At 37.1% G+C, this 11,525-nt stretch overlaps 1 protein-coding gene across 8 annotated transcripts in view; it reads left to right on the top strand.

The window, feature by feature from the left end:
• Positions 1–11,525, top strand: part of LOC144959427 (globin-1-like) — a 228,071-nt gene that overhangs the window by 83,941 nt on the left and 132,605 nt on the right. The window lies entirely within an intron of this gene.

Here is an 11,525-nt window from a genome sequence, read left to right as displayed (position 1 = left end):
AATGATAATTATTATTATGATTATAATAATGATGACAACGATGAAAAAAAGAACGACGACAAGCATGATAATGATGATCATGATGATAATCAGAGTACAAGTGAAGACAATGTTGGTAAGGTTATCTATGACGTCAAAGAAAATGATGTTAGTAACTAATGAAACATGCAAGCCAACACTTGTCATAATTGCTTTTCTCTTCAAGGCCTGAAGAGAGGTACTGACCTGACAATAAGTCCAACATGTAGGACAAGACATGACGAGTCTAAGAATCTCTTAGATTTTTTTTGCCGAGAAAGACAAGGTTGTTCCTGACCAAGTGCCTACTCATTTTACACCTGAGTGCGGTGAGAAAATGCCAGTAAAATGCCTTCTCCAAGGACTCAACTTTTCACCGCCCACAGGGGTACCGGGACTTGAACAAAGGACTGACTGGTCAGAGGCAGCGGGTCATACTACAATACCACAAAGCCGCACCATTCCATGCCAAAGGTTTTCAGACACTTGAGGATGATGCAATGGTTGTATTCTTCACAAAGATACTCGCCATAATGATTATTATTGTAGGTACTAATGAAGATTGGGGGTCCCGATAGATCAGTTGCACTCGCTGCACACGCCAAGGGGTCAAGATCGAACCCAGCGTGAGAATGATATTTTTTTCTGACCATCCTGTACACCCAGCAGAGATTGGGCAGCTTGGTCATGTAGATCTGGCGGAAAGTACTTTGCGACGGCGATAGACTAGCGTCCTATCCAAAGCGTAACAAGCAATTGCTTTTGTCCGTTTCACGTTAGAGAAACCGGGATAAACTCCGGTTCCATGGGCCTAATTACTCTGAATGACAACAAAAAAGAAGACCGATGATGATGATGACGATGATGATGATGATGATGATGATGATGATGATGATGATGATGACGACCACGACGATGGCAAAAAAAAAAAAAAACAACACAAAACAACAAAAAACAACAAACAACAGAACAATCGATTTTAAAAACTTCATACATTATTATTTGTGTGTGGCGATCTGTAAACAGTATGCGATCTGGAGACATCATTGTGTCGATGTAATTCATCTCTTGAGTGCAACTTTTGCATAATAATAAACTTATCTAATAACAAAAAGGAAAGTTTACGGGGTCAAGAGTGCTCAAACTATTAACAAGAGACGGTAAACGCACGTGCCAAAGAATGTTATTTTTGACCGGTGCCCCTAATGTAATTGTGCATTCATGAACGATATAGGTTAAATGGATTCTACAGTGTCTGCACAGACAGGCTCAAGTCGCAAATTATGAAGAGAAGCAGAGACCAACAGATTAATAGTGTCAAAACTTCAAATTATGACCAATTCCCTAAAATCAGTATCATGTCTTGGTGAGCTTGATTCCAAATATATAATTTTTACTGAAAAAAAAAGTTCGTTGTAATTGCTTCTTTTATGAAAACGATTTGATCTGTCCAGCATTTCTAACCAGTTCAAAGCAATGAGAGAAATATCGATTTGATTGAAATTTTGCCGTGTATCGTTAGAGGGTCAATAAACAGAACGTCTAGTCTGGCAGTTGCTCTTAATGTGGTACAGACTGACTACCAAGTAGTCCATTAGAACCATTCGGCCCATGGAGCTGGAGTTTATCCCGGTTTCTATAGCGTGAGACAATGCAATTCTTTGCTATCCTTTGGATAAGACACTAGTCTATCGCAAAGTACTTTCAGCCAAATCTAACAGACTCAGCTACCCATTCACTGCTGGGTGGACAGGGGGGGGGGTGGTTAAGAAAATTATCTCGACTGGGATCCCGGGATCGATCTCGGTCCCTTTGCGTGTGAAGCGAGTGCTCTACCAACTGAGCTATCGGGACCCCCTGAGCTTTCGGGACCCCCAACTGACTACCAAAGTGATGTAAATTTTTTATTGTTTACAATATTGGATAAGTCACGCTGTTGCACTTATTTATCTCTATATTTAAAATCAACCTATACTACGCCCTTAATTCACTTTCTCCTTTATTTTTGTCTCCCCACCCTACATTGTATTCATTTTACCTCCATTGTTCTCTCTTCCTCCTAACAAGAAATTCCCCAAATCCCTCTCTCCCTCTCTCAAACCTATCCCTCACACACACACTCTCTCTCTCTCTTTCTTTCTCTCTCTAGCTCTATCTTTCTCTCTCACACTCTCTCTCGCTTTCTCTATTTCTCTCTTCATTCCTATTTAGTTCTCCAGCTCTCCCTCCCCACTCTTTCTTTCTTTCTTTCTTTCTTTCTTTCTTTTCCTCTGCTCTCTATCACACTCTTTTCATCTTATCTTTCTCTCTTCCTCGCCAGTTCTCCATATCTCTCTCTCTCTCTCTCTCTTTCTCTCTCTCTCTCTCTCTCCCTTCATCTCTCGCCCTCTATCTTTCTTTCCCCGCTCACTGATCCCCCCTCTCTCTCTCTCTCTCTCTCTCTCTCTCTCTCTCTCTCTCTTAGTTCGCATTTCCCTTTCTCTCCCCCCCCCCCCCTCTCTCTCCAATTTCCAAATGCAAACTACACTTTACAATCCTGTACAATTATATTTATTGAATTTCCCCAGTACAGTTACAAATCCTGAGGGATGAAAAACCAATTGATTATTTGATCGTTCGTCACTGAAGCAAGTCCGAAGTAATCGCATTACCCCTCATTAACTCCATCAACTCTTTGTTATCCAGGCTTTGATATCATGTGTGGCAAGTCCCGGCCATTTATGCTAATATTTACATAAACTTTTTTCCATCCCTATTCACAATTTCAGTGACCAGAAGTTTGGAAAACTATTTAACCTTAATACATGTTATTATTTCGATTTTCCCTCTAACGATATTGATTAAGCTTTAAACAATTGTTATAACATTGCTCTACATTTCCAATAACTTGTAATAGTAACACGTAACGATATCGAGTTTATAACGACAAGTGGTCAGGCGATAAATGTATATCAAATAAGCCAGGCGTTAAGTAGTATAATTTATTTGGCTGTAGGTTGAGGAGTAGATATAGGAGATTTTCTTTTCACTTTTGCGTCTTTGGAATCCAAAAATTGTTCGTATCGCAAGTCGTGCAATTGTGAACACACCCGGAATTCCAAAACGTAAGAGTGCAAGAAACTTATTCATCTACCATAATAAGAAATATATGGATACTGACATAGTCTCTCTCTCTCTCTCTCTCTCTCTCTCTCTCTCTCTCTCTCTCTCTCTGTCCATCCCTCCCAGTCCCTCCCCCCCATCCACCCCCCCACTCTCTCTCTGTCATAACATTGATCTAAATATGCATTGATATCCGCTTTATCACAAGTACCCTTTGGTGTATTATTTCAATGAGATAAATAGATTCAGATACATATTTTTGATTTCTATCAGGCACTAACAATGGTTTTTCTTTTCACACCTCCTTATACTGTGCCATTTTACATTATTCTCTCTACTTCTTGGCAATTTACTGTCATGTTTGCATTCAATACGGCCAAATAAAATACAGCACAAAAACAAAAAACAAAACAAAAACAAACCCAAAACGAATAATGCAGAGAACTCTTCAAGAATGCTTTTATCACCTCACTCAATCCGAACAGCCATAACAATTTTGATGTAAACATAATTTGCTCAAGTGGTAGCCCTTAGATCAGCAACAATTCATTTACCTTATTGACGCTAAATTGGCTGTATCCTGTTGGAGGAGGTCCTTTCATCTCCCATGCAGCCAATGGCAACGCGACCTGCAATGTCGTTCTCTGACAAAACGCTATTTACATTTTGGCCAAAAAAAAATAAATCAATTTATAATTTATAGATCGATGAATTGACCCCTCCTTCAACCCCGCCCCCCCCCCCCATTTGTTAACAGGCAGGCCTTAAAGTTTTAAGAAAATGTGATCAGGCATCGGATATTTTGATCGATCTATCGATGAACAAAATGTTTTGTTTTAACCAACATGAGAAGGGGCGTACTGTCAGTGAACATTAGAGAAGCCATATATAAGAAACGTCAGACGAAGCTTTATAACTTAGTAATTTCCTTTTTTTCACAGGCTTTACAGAACGTTTTTAAGAAGAATTTGAGATAACATGCTCTCTTAAGAGTGTGATTATGTAGGCTTGTATAGTTGTGATCTGTAGTTCTCTGTTCGAGTTCCGCTATAAGTGTAGTGTAATGTCGATTCATTTGAAGAGGCTTGTTTTTCTCTCACATTTGCTCACCATACTCAGGTGCAAAGATGAGCACCTACTAGGTAACGTCATTGTCTCTGTCGAAAAAAGTGTAATTGCGCTATATAAAGGCACCACGTCTCGTCTACATTTGAAGTGTTGTTGTTGATATGGATCACTTGTCAATCCCTTTTGGGCACACTTGCTAGTTATTGCGCTATATAAAAGTTTAATGGGGTATTTTTTTGTTTAATGTCTTATTATAATGGAGCAAAGCCCCCAAACACAGTAATCGTATAAATAAGAAATAAAAAAATAAAAAACCAAGAACAATCAAATTTGGATTGCTAACTTGGAACGACAAAACGCTGGTAGCGGTAGCTATATGATTAAAATATAATGCTTGGTTTCTTCACAATTTGAATAAAAAATCTAAATTATAAAAGAAATATTAAGACGACTCCACAAATAACTTCCGGTGTTCGTTGTGTTTCCAATCTTTCATAAGAGGTATAAGACGAAATTCAGAGATTCAAACGAGAAAACAAATGAATTAGAGGGTTTGGATGCTCATACGCGATATAATTTTTTCTATTTTTTCCCTGATCTATCAAAAAGTGCATTGAATGAGTGTAACTGAAGTCAATTGATTCATCCTCCTTCCACCCCTTTGTCTTCTTGATCGAGATGATTGTTTTTGTACAATTTCTAGGTACACCTGTATGTTTCGATTTATCGATTTATTTATTTATTTATTTATTCATTCATTTATTTATTTATTTATTTATTCTGTCATTTATGTATTTATTTACTTACTTATTTTATTTCAGGCAGCTGGAATCTCAAAATTTCGGATCTCTGACTTCCTTACAGTACAGCAGACGCTCAAATATTTTCAGTCTCTCTCTCTCTCTCTCTCTCTCTCTCTCTCTCTCTCTCTCTCTCTCTTTCTTTCTTTCATTCATTATTTCTTTCTTTCTCACCCACTCTCTCTCTCTCTCTTCCTCTCCCCCCCCCCTCTCTCTCTCTCTTGGAGCATTTGACCTCTTTCTATCAATCAATCAATCAATCAATCAATCTATCTACATATCGATCTATCTATCTATCTATCTATCTATCTATCTATCTATCTATCTATCTATCTATCTATCTATCTATCTATCTATCTATCTATCTATCTGTCTATCTATCTATACATGTCTGCTTAGCCCTCTCCGTCTTCGTTCGTAGAACGGGAATACCTGCTAATTCTTTTAATTGATAAAGTATTATAGTATCCTATAATCATTACTCTTTCCGTCCTTTTCTTCTATCTCAACTACTTTTGCACATGTGGACTATTCTGTTAGTAATCATACTTGATTACTTACTCGTGTTTATCTCATGTCAGTTTTTCCCAAACAGAACTATTTTCTAAATATAATTTGAGCCGCTACCTTACCAGTCATGTCCCATTGAATGGACCAGATATACACGACATAACGTTTGGATAGAATTACGCGGCTCTCTCAACCCGGTGTTTTATTTCTTTTTGATTGATAAATAAGTATCATGTTTTGTTAAGAGGGCCGTCGGGATGACACTGGACATAAGAAATGATACCATTGCTGTAGTTTTGATTTGTATTTTTAAAAAATCAAATATGATTCACGAGAGAACAAATTATTACATCATGATCCAGCTACAAATGGATTATATGACTGTGTGCAGAAAAACTATTAAAAGCTGGCGGAGGAGCAAAAACGGGTCGATATTCCAATTTTCTACCAAATATTCACTGAGCTCACGACTCTTTGACAAAGACAAACCATAACCATAACGTCATCAATAATAATAATAAAAAATAATAATAATAAAATAATAATAATATAATAATAATAATAATAATAATAATAATAATAATAATAATAATAATAATAATAATAAAGTAATGACGTGTACTTTTCTGAGCTAGAGATAAAACATGAAAAGAGCACCTTAAGAAATAGCTCTTTTAGATGATCCTTCTTAAATTTTTCATAACAATGCAGTGGAAGCGTACACCGATTATAACCAATGAAGTCCATGCGATTGTCTATTATAAGGAGAACGATTTGCTATCAGGCACGGTGCGGTGTCAGCCAGGAGACCAAAGATCGTCTGGAGGAACATTGCGTGTTGAGGCAGCTGCCTGCGGGTAGGCTTCGGTACAGTCGGTAGAGAATCCCCAGACTGGATCGTCACGGCATTGCGGTGTGAAATCACCAGAAGCTGCTGCTATCGGAAGTTCATGCGTAATCCTCTCTGACGACTCTATGACGTAACATGGCCCCGGGGACGCAATCACACACAGGTGGTCAATCAACTGATTGAACTCATCAGGCTATCAAAAGTTTTCTACTGCTTTACATAATAACTTTGGAAAACATTGTATGCTATATTCTATAATAATCGTTCATTTATTATTTTGGAACCATGTACTCAAATTCACAGTAATCTAGATGTTACATATTATATTATGGTCTTTGGCCATTTGTTATTTGTGATATCTTACTCCACGTCTCTACTTTAAAGTGTGTCGAGGAAAACTAAACACCAAAAATTGAATCAATATTTTAAAGTAAACAGGAGTTTGAATTTTATATTTAAATTTGTAGGTTTAGAAATAACACCAAATATTTTACATAGAAATATAATTTTAATTCAAACTTCATAATTTAGTAATCGGATCCATCGTTATCCAAAATGAGACGGTAGTTCACATATTTGGATTCAATTCCCCAATACCGACAAACATCTCACGTTTTTGAAAAACCTCATATCATTTTAATCCATCAATGTATGAAGTAAAATGTTTCTGATATCATTGACAAAAGGCATTTGTTATAGGACGACAGTGCAAGGACGCAGATGCAACAAGGGAGACAAGAGATTTAAACCATTTGCAAAAGCATGGGGTACTAGGGTGCTGTCCTTGGCCTCCTTTGGAGGGTCGAGAGGTCACTGTTGCTGTGACTTCTATCCCCCTATAATATAATCTGTTCTCACTTCCCATGTTGTTCTCAACTTTGTTCTGGATTGACATTGCTCGGGTTTTCCTGGTCTTGGTGGGGATCCTGATTGATGTTAAACCTGTTACTTATTTGAAACGGTAACTTTTATCTAACTTATTTGACGCGTTTAACTTCAGATGGCGCTGAAATGACCTATAAGTGTTACAAGCACGCGCATCCTCTAAAACAAACGAACAAAAAAAGATCTCTCAAATGGTACGAAATGGAATCATCATCATCCATCGTGGCTTGTGCTCTTGAGCACGTTGCCGGTCAGCTGTCTCTTGAATCACGATCCTCTGCGGTGCGCATGAAATCTGTTTTGCCCTTTAAATCACATTTGGCCATTCTTAGACTATTCAAATATGTCATTCTTTGTCTTCCTCTAGCCCTCTTTCCTTCGATCAACCCAGATGTTACCACCTTTTCTATTCCTTCTCTTCTCCACAATTATCCCAGAAACCGTAACTGCCTCTTTCTGATGGTATCGATCAACTTTCTTCCCTTTCTCACCTTCTCCAACACTTCCTCGTTCGTATACTTGTCTGTCCATGATAGCCTCAACATTCCTCTATACATGTATCCACATCTCAAATGCCTCTAACATCCTCGTACACGAAATGGAATACCATTAAGGAAAAAAAGGGTTTCTTTTCTTCTTTTTAACACTAGCTATTACATCGGCAGTTAGTATTGACATAAACTAGTATTGACCGTTTTCTAATGGTTTTCAGTTTGACTTCCACTAAGATTAATTCTGTTGACAAACTCAACATGTATTGTATTCATTTGATCTCTATAATATGACTCTTACTTTTGCTGTTTTCCTTTTCTTCTTCTTCTTCTTCTTCTTCTTCTTCTTCTTCTTCTTCTTCTTCTTCTTCTTCTTCTTCTTCTTCTTCTTCTTCTTCTTCTTCTTCTTCTTCTTCTTCTTCTTCTTCTTCTTCATCGTCATCTTCTTCTTCTTCTCTCCCCCCCCCCCTCTTCCCCTTCATTGCAAAAGAAAGTGAAACATCTATTATACAAAAAAGTAAGACCCTGTATGCGTTGACAATCTATGGAAAAAACCCACATCAATAGCTTGTTTCAACATTAAAAAGATTTCGTCTTTATCAAAGTTTAAAAAACAACAACATTGCTCTATATAAGACATTGATAACCGTGATTCCCTTTTAAGCCAGCATTCCAAATTATCTCATCTACAAACATTGTATACACAATCATTTTTTAGAAGCACTCTTAAAAAGGCTAGAGATCATAGATCACTCCCATCGTCTTATCATTACATTGACTCTCCAATGAATTGTCTAAATATAACATGCATTTATTTGTTTAAAGGATTCAACAAAACTGCTTTCTCATATTATTATCAAACAACCTCCTAACATGAAACTATTGGTTTCAATTTTAAAATCAAGTTTGCTGGTTTTAATTGTTCCCTTTAAAAGGTTCCCAAAAGTTTTATGATAGGTCTTACCTATGTTGCCCTTTTTATCTGGAGCTATCTTCCAATTTCTTTAATAAAATCCAACACCGAAGCCAAGATTAAAACAAACACAAAAACATATTTCATTTGAAAATATTTAATGAACTCAACTTTCTAACTTTCTTCCCAAAGGTTGTTCTGACCCTCTCCCCCATTTCCACAAATCTCGCTTTCTTACAATCCATTTTTATACAAGATTATTTGTAGCTTTACGTCCGATGTTTATTTAAGGCGCATTTCATTAATGTCAATTTTTCAGTTATGCAAGAAATAGAGAAATCACATTCGTGTTAGACAATGTTAATCCTGATTCCCAAGGAAGATGGGTCTAAGTATGAAAATTGGCTCGCCAGATTGGTTTGTTTTCAATCTCCTATCCATCCACCAACTCATTGGCAAATCCTCTGGATCCAACTAACCAGGGTTGAATGAATTGCTTATACATCAGGGCTTAGCGATGTACAGACATTGGGTAATTGTTTATTGACAACGCGGAAGCAGAACTAACCTAATCTGACAAAACGCAATTTTTTTTTTCAATTTGGCTCGAACATTTTTTAAACAAATATTGATCGATTACAATGACTTTCAATAAAAAATTCCCCAAACTTTGAAGTTTCTAGTATGCTTTTTTGGGGATATTTAATATATCGATATTTGAATTAAAAGCAATACTTTGGCCAAAATGAAACATTCTTTTTTGTCGGAGTACATCAGAGCAGCAGGCGAGAGGAGACAGATTTACTACGTTGATTTAGATCAGATCTAATTTTGGATGGTGATTGGGTTGATGATGTTTCTGTGTCTGACAATTTTGCGTGCTGATTTTGAATCGCCAGGCAAGGGGGGAACAAATCAAAAGCACAACACTGCAACGAGGTACCTGTATTTGAATTCTATGACCAAGTAGTCAAAACCCACTGTGCTCACTACTATTAAAATTGAGAACATATAGAGGTACCAAAAAAAAAAAGAAAAAAAAGGGGGAAATATTGAAATATATACAATCTGATGATTGGTTAGTACGGCACTCACACCCTGGATTAGAGAGAAAGAGAGAGAGAGAGAGAGAGAGAGAGAGAGAGAGAGAGAGACAGACAGACAGAGAGAGAGAGAGACAGACAGAGAGAGAGACAGAGAGAGAGACAGACAGACAGAGAGAGAGAGACACAGAGAGAGAGACAGACAGAGAGAGAGAGACACAGAGAGAGAGAGAGAGAGAGAGAGAGACAGAGAGAGAGAGAGAGAGAGATGGCCTCGCTACGATCCGAACCACCCTGTACCATACTTTCCTGATTGTATTTCATTTTCAAACGCCTCTCTTGAACTTATTTCTAACGCTTTTATGTACAAAGGATATCAATCAAGAGGGATTTTAACACTATTGAAATACAACATTGGCGTTGAACTTAAATCCTTCAAAAATCTGAATTTGTTTTGGTTGCAGATTTTATTTTTATAAACTCTTGACTCAATCCTGTTTCTGTCTCCTACAGCGGGAGAGTAATAATCCTCTTACTACAAAATAAGCTTAGCACTTTTCTAGTTATTACAAATCGGAAATTAAATCTTTTCTTGTTTGTTTTTCTTCAGTCGTAATCCAGTGGTTTGGACGGTTCTCATTGATAACGTCCACAGATTTATGATGAGATCGAGGAATTATACTACGAATGATATTATATCATACATTGTGCAAGTTCGTCTAGTGACTCATTAGGATTTTGAACACTGGACAGCGTCAAGATGAAAAATACGAGTAAAACACTAGAGATATTATCTAGCACAAGTTGCAGGTTGTAGTCCTATCTTATGCGCTTTTCGTATTAACAACGATTGATTGGGCATCATTGCAGTTTAATGACAAGGCAAATTAAAAAAAAACAAGCAATACAATTCAATATTTCATAGACAAACGCGTACGATCCAGTACCTCTTAAAAGTCAAACTAAATTTTTAAAACTAGAATCCACGATTAAAAATTTATTTGGTCACTTATTTTACGATCTGGAGACCTGTATAAAGGTTTGAGATTTTATTTGATAGATCTACAATGAAGAAGTTCCATGTTCTGTTGCCATTTATCTGCAAGTAGCTTTCCTATTTTCATTTTCTAAAATCAGTCATGCTTAGATAATTTCCGCAAAGCTGAAGGGGAAAATATATTCATCTGTTTTAAGACCATGAATGTTATATCATGGACTAGAGACAGAAGCCACAACTACGAAACAAGATAACGAAGTTGAGGTGGCAGAAATGATGATGTTGAGATGGTCATTTGGCTGGACAAGAAAAGATAGAGTGAGAAATGAACGAATTCGAAGGCTGACTGAAGTGAAGACTGTTTCAATAAATATGAGAGAAGATAGATTGAAATGGTTCGGACATGTAAAGAGACGAGAGAGGGAGTACGTGGAAAGGAAAGTATTGGAGATACAATTAGCGGGAAAGAGGACAAAGGGACGCCCAAAGACTAGATGGTTGGACAAGGTAAAAGACGATACAAAAGAACTAGGCCTGGAGGAAGATGATGCTATGAACCGAGATGCATGGAGATGTGGCATTCATTATGGCAACCCTGCAAAATGCGGGATATGCTGAAAGAAGATGAAGAAGAAGCCATGCTCAGATAATTTATTGGCAGCCAACTAGTGAATTTCTTGTCCTAGCGGGAGAGCTACTTACCGTTTTTTCTATCCTTTTACATCTGTTGCCTATGTTGTCGAATATAAACACAGTAATTTTTTCCCATATTTTTCCCCAAATATTTTTTTCTTCATACTATATTTATAGATCAAAATGACCCCCAACATGCCAAAAAGTCATAAACA

The sequence above is a fragment of the Berghia stephanieae genome, chromosome 1 (genome assembly GCF_034508935.2).
Source record: "Berghia stephanieae isolate SIO BIC M18660-M18661 chromosome 1, UCSD_Bste_1.3, whole genome shotgun sequence".
Taxonomy (NCBI): domain Eukaryota; kingdom Metazoa; phylum Mollusca; class Gastropoda; order Nudibranchia; family Aeolidiidae; genus Berghia; species Berghia stephanieae.
Note: the sequence above shows the minus strand (reverse complement) of the source record. Positions and strands in the feature narration are given on the sequence as shown.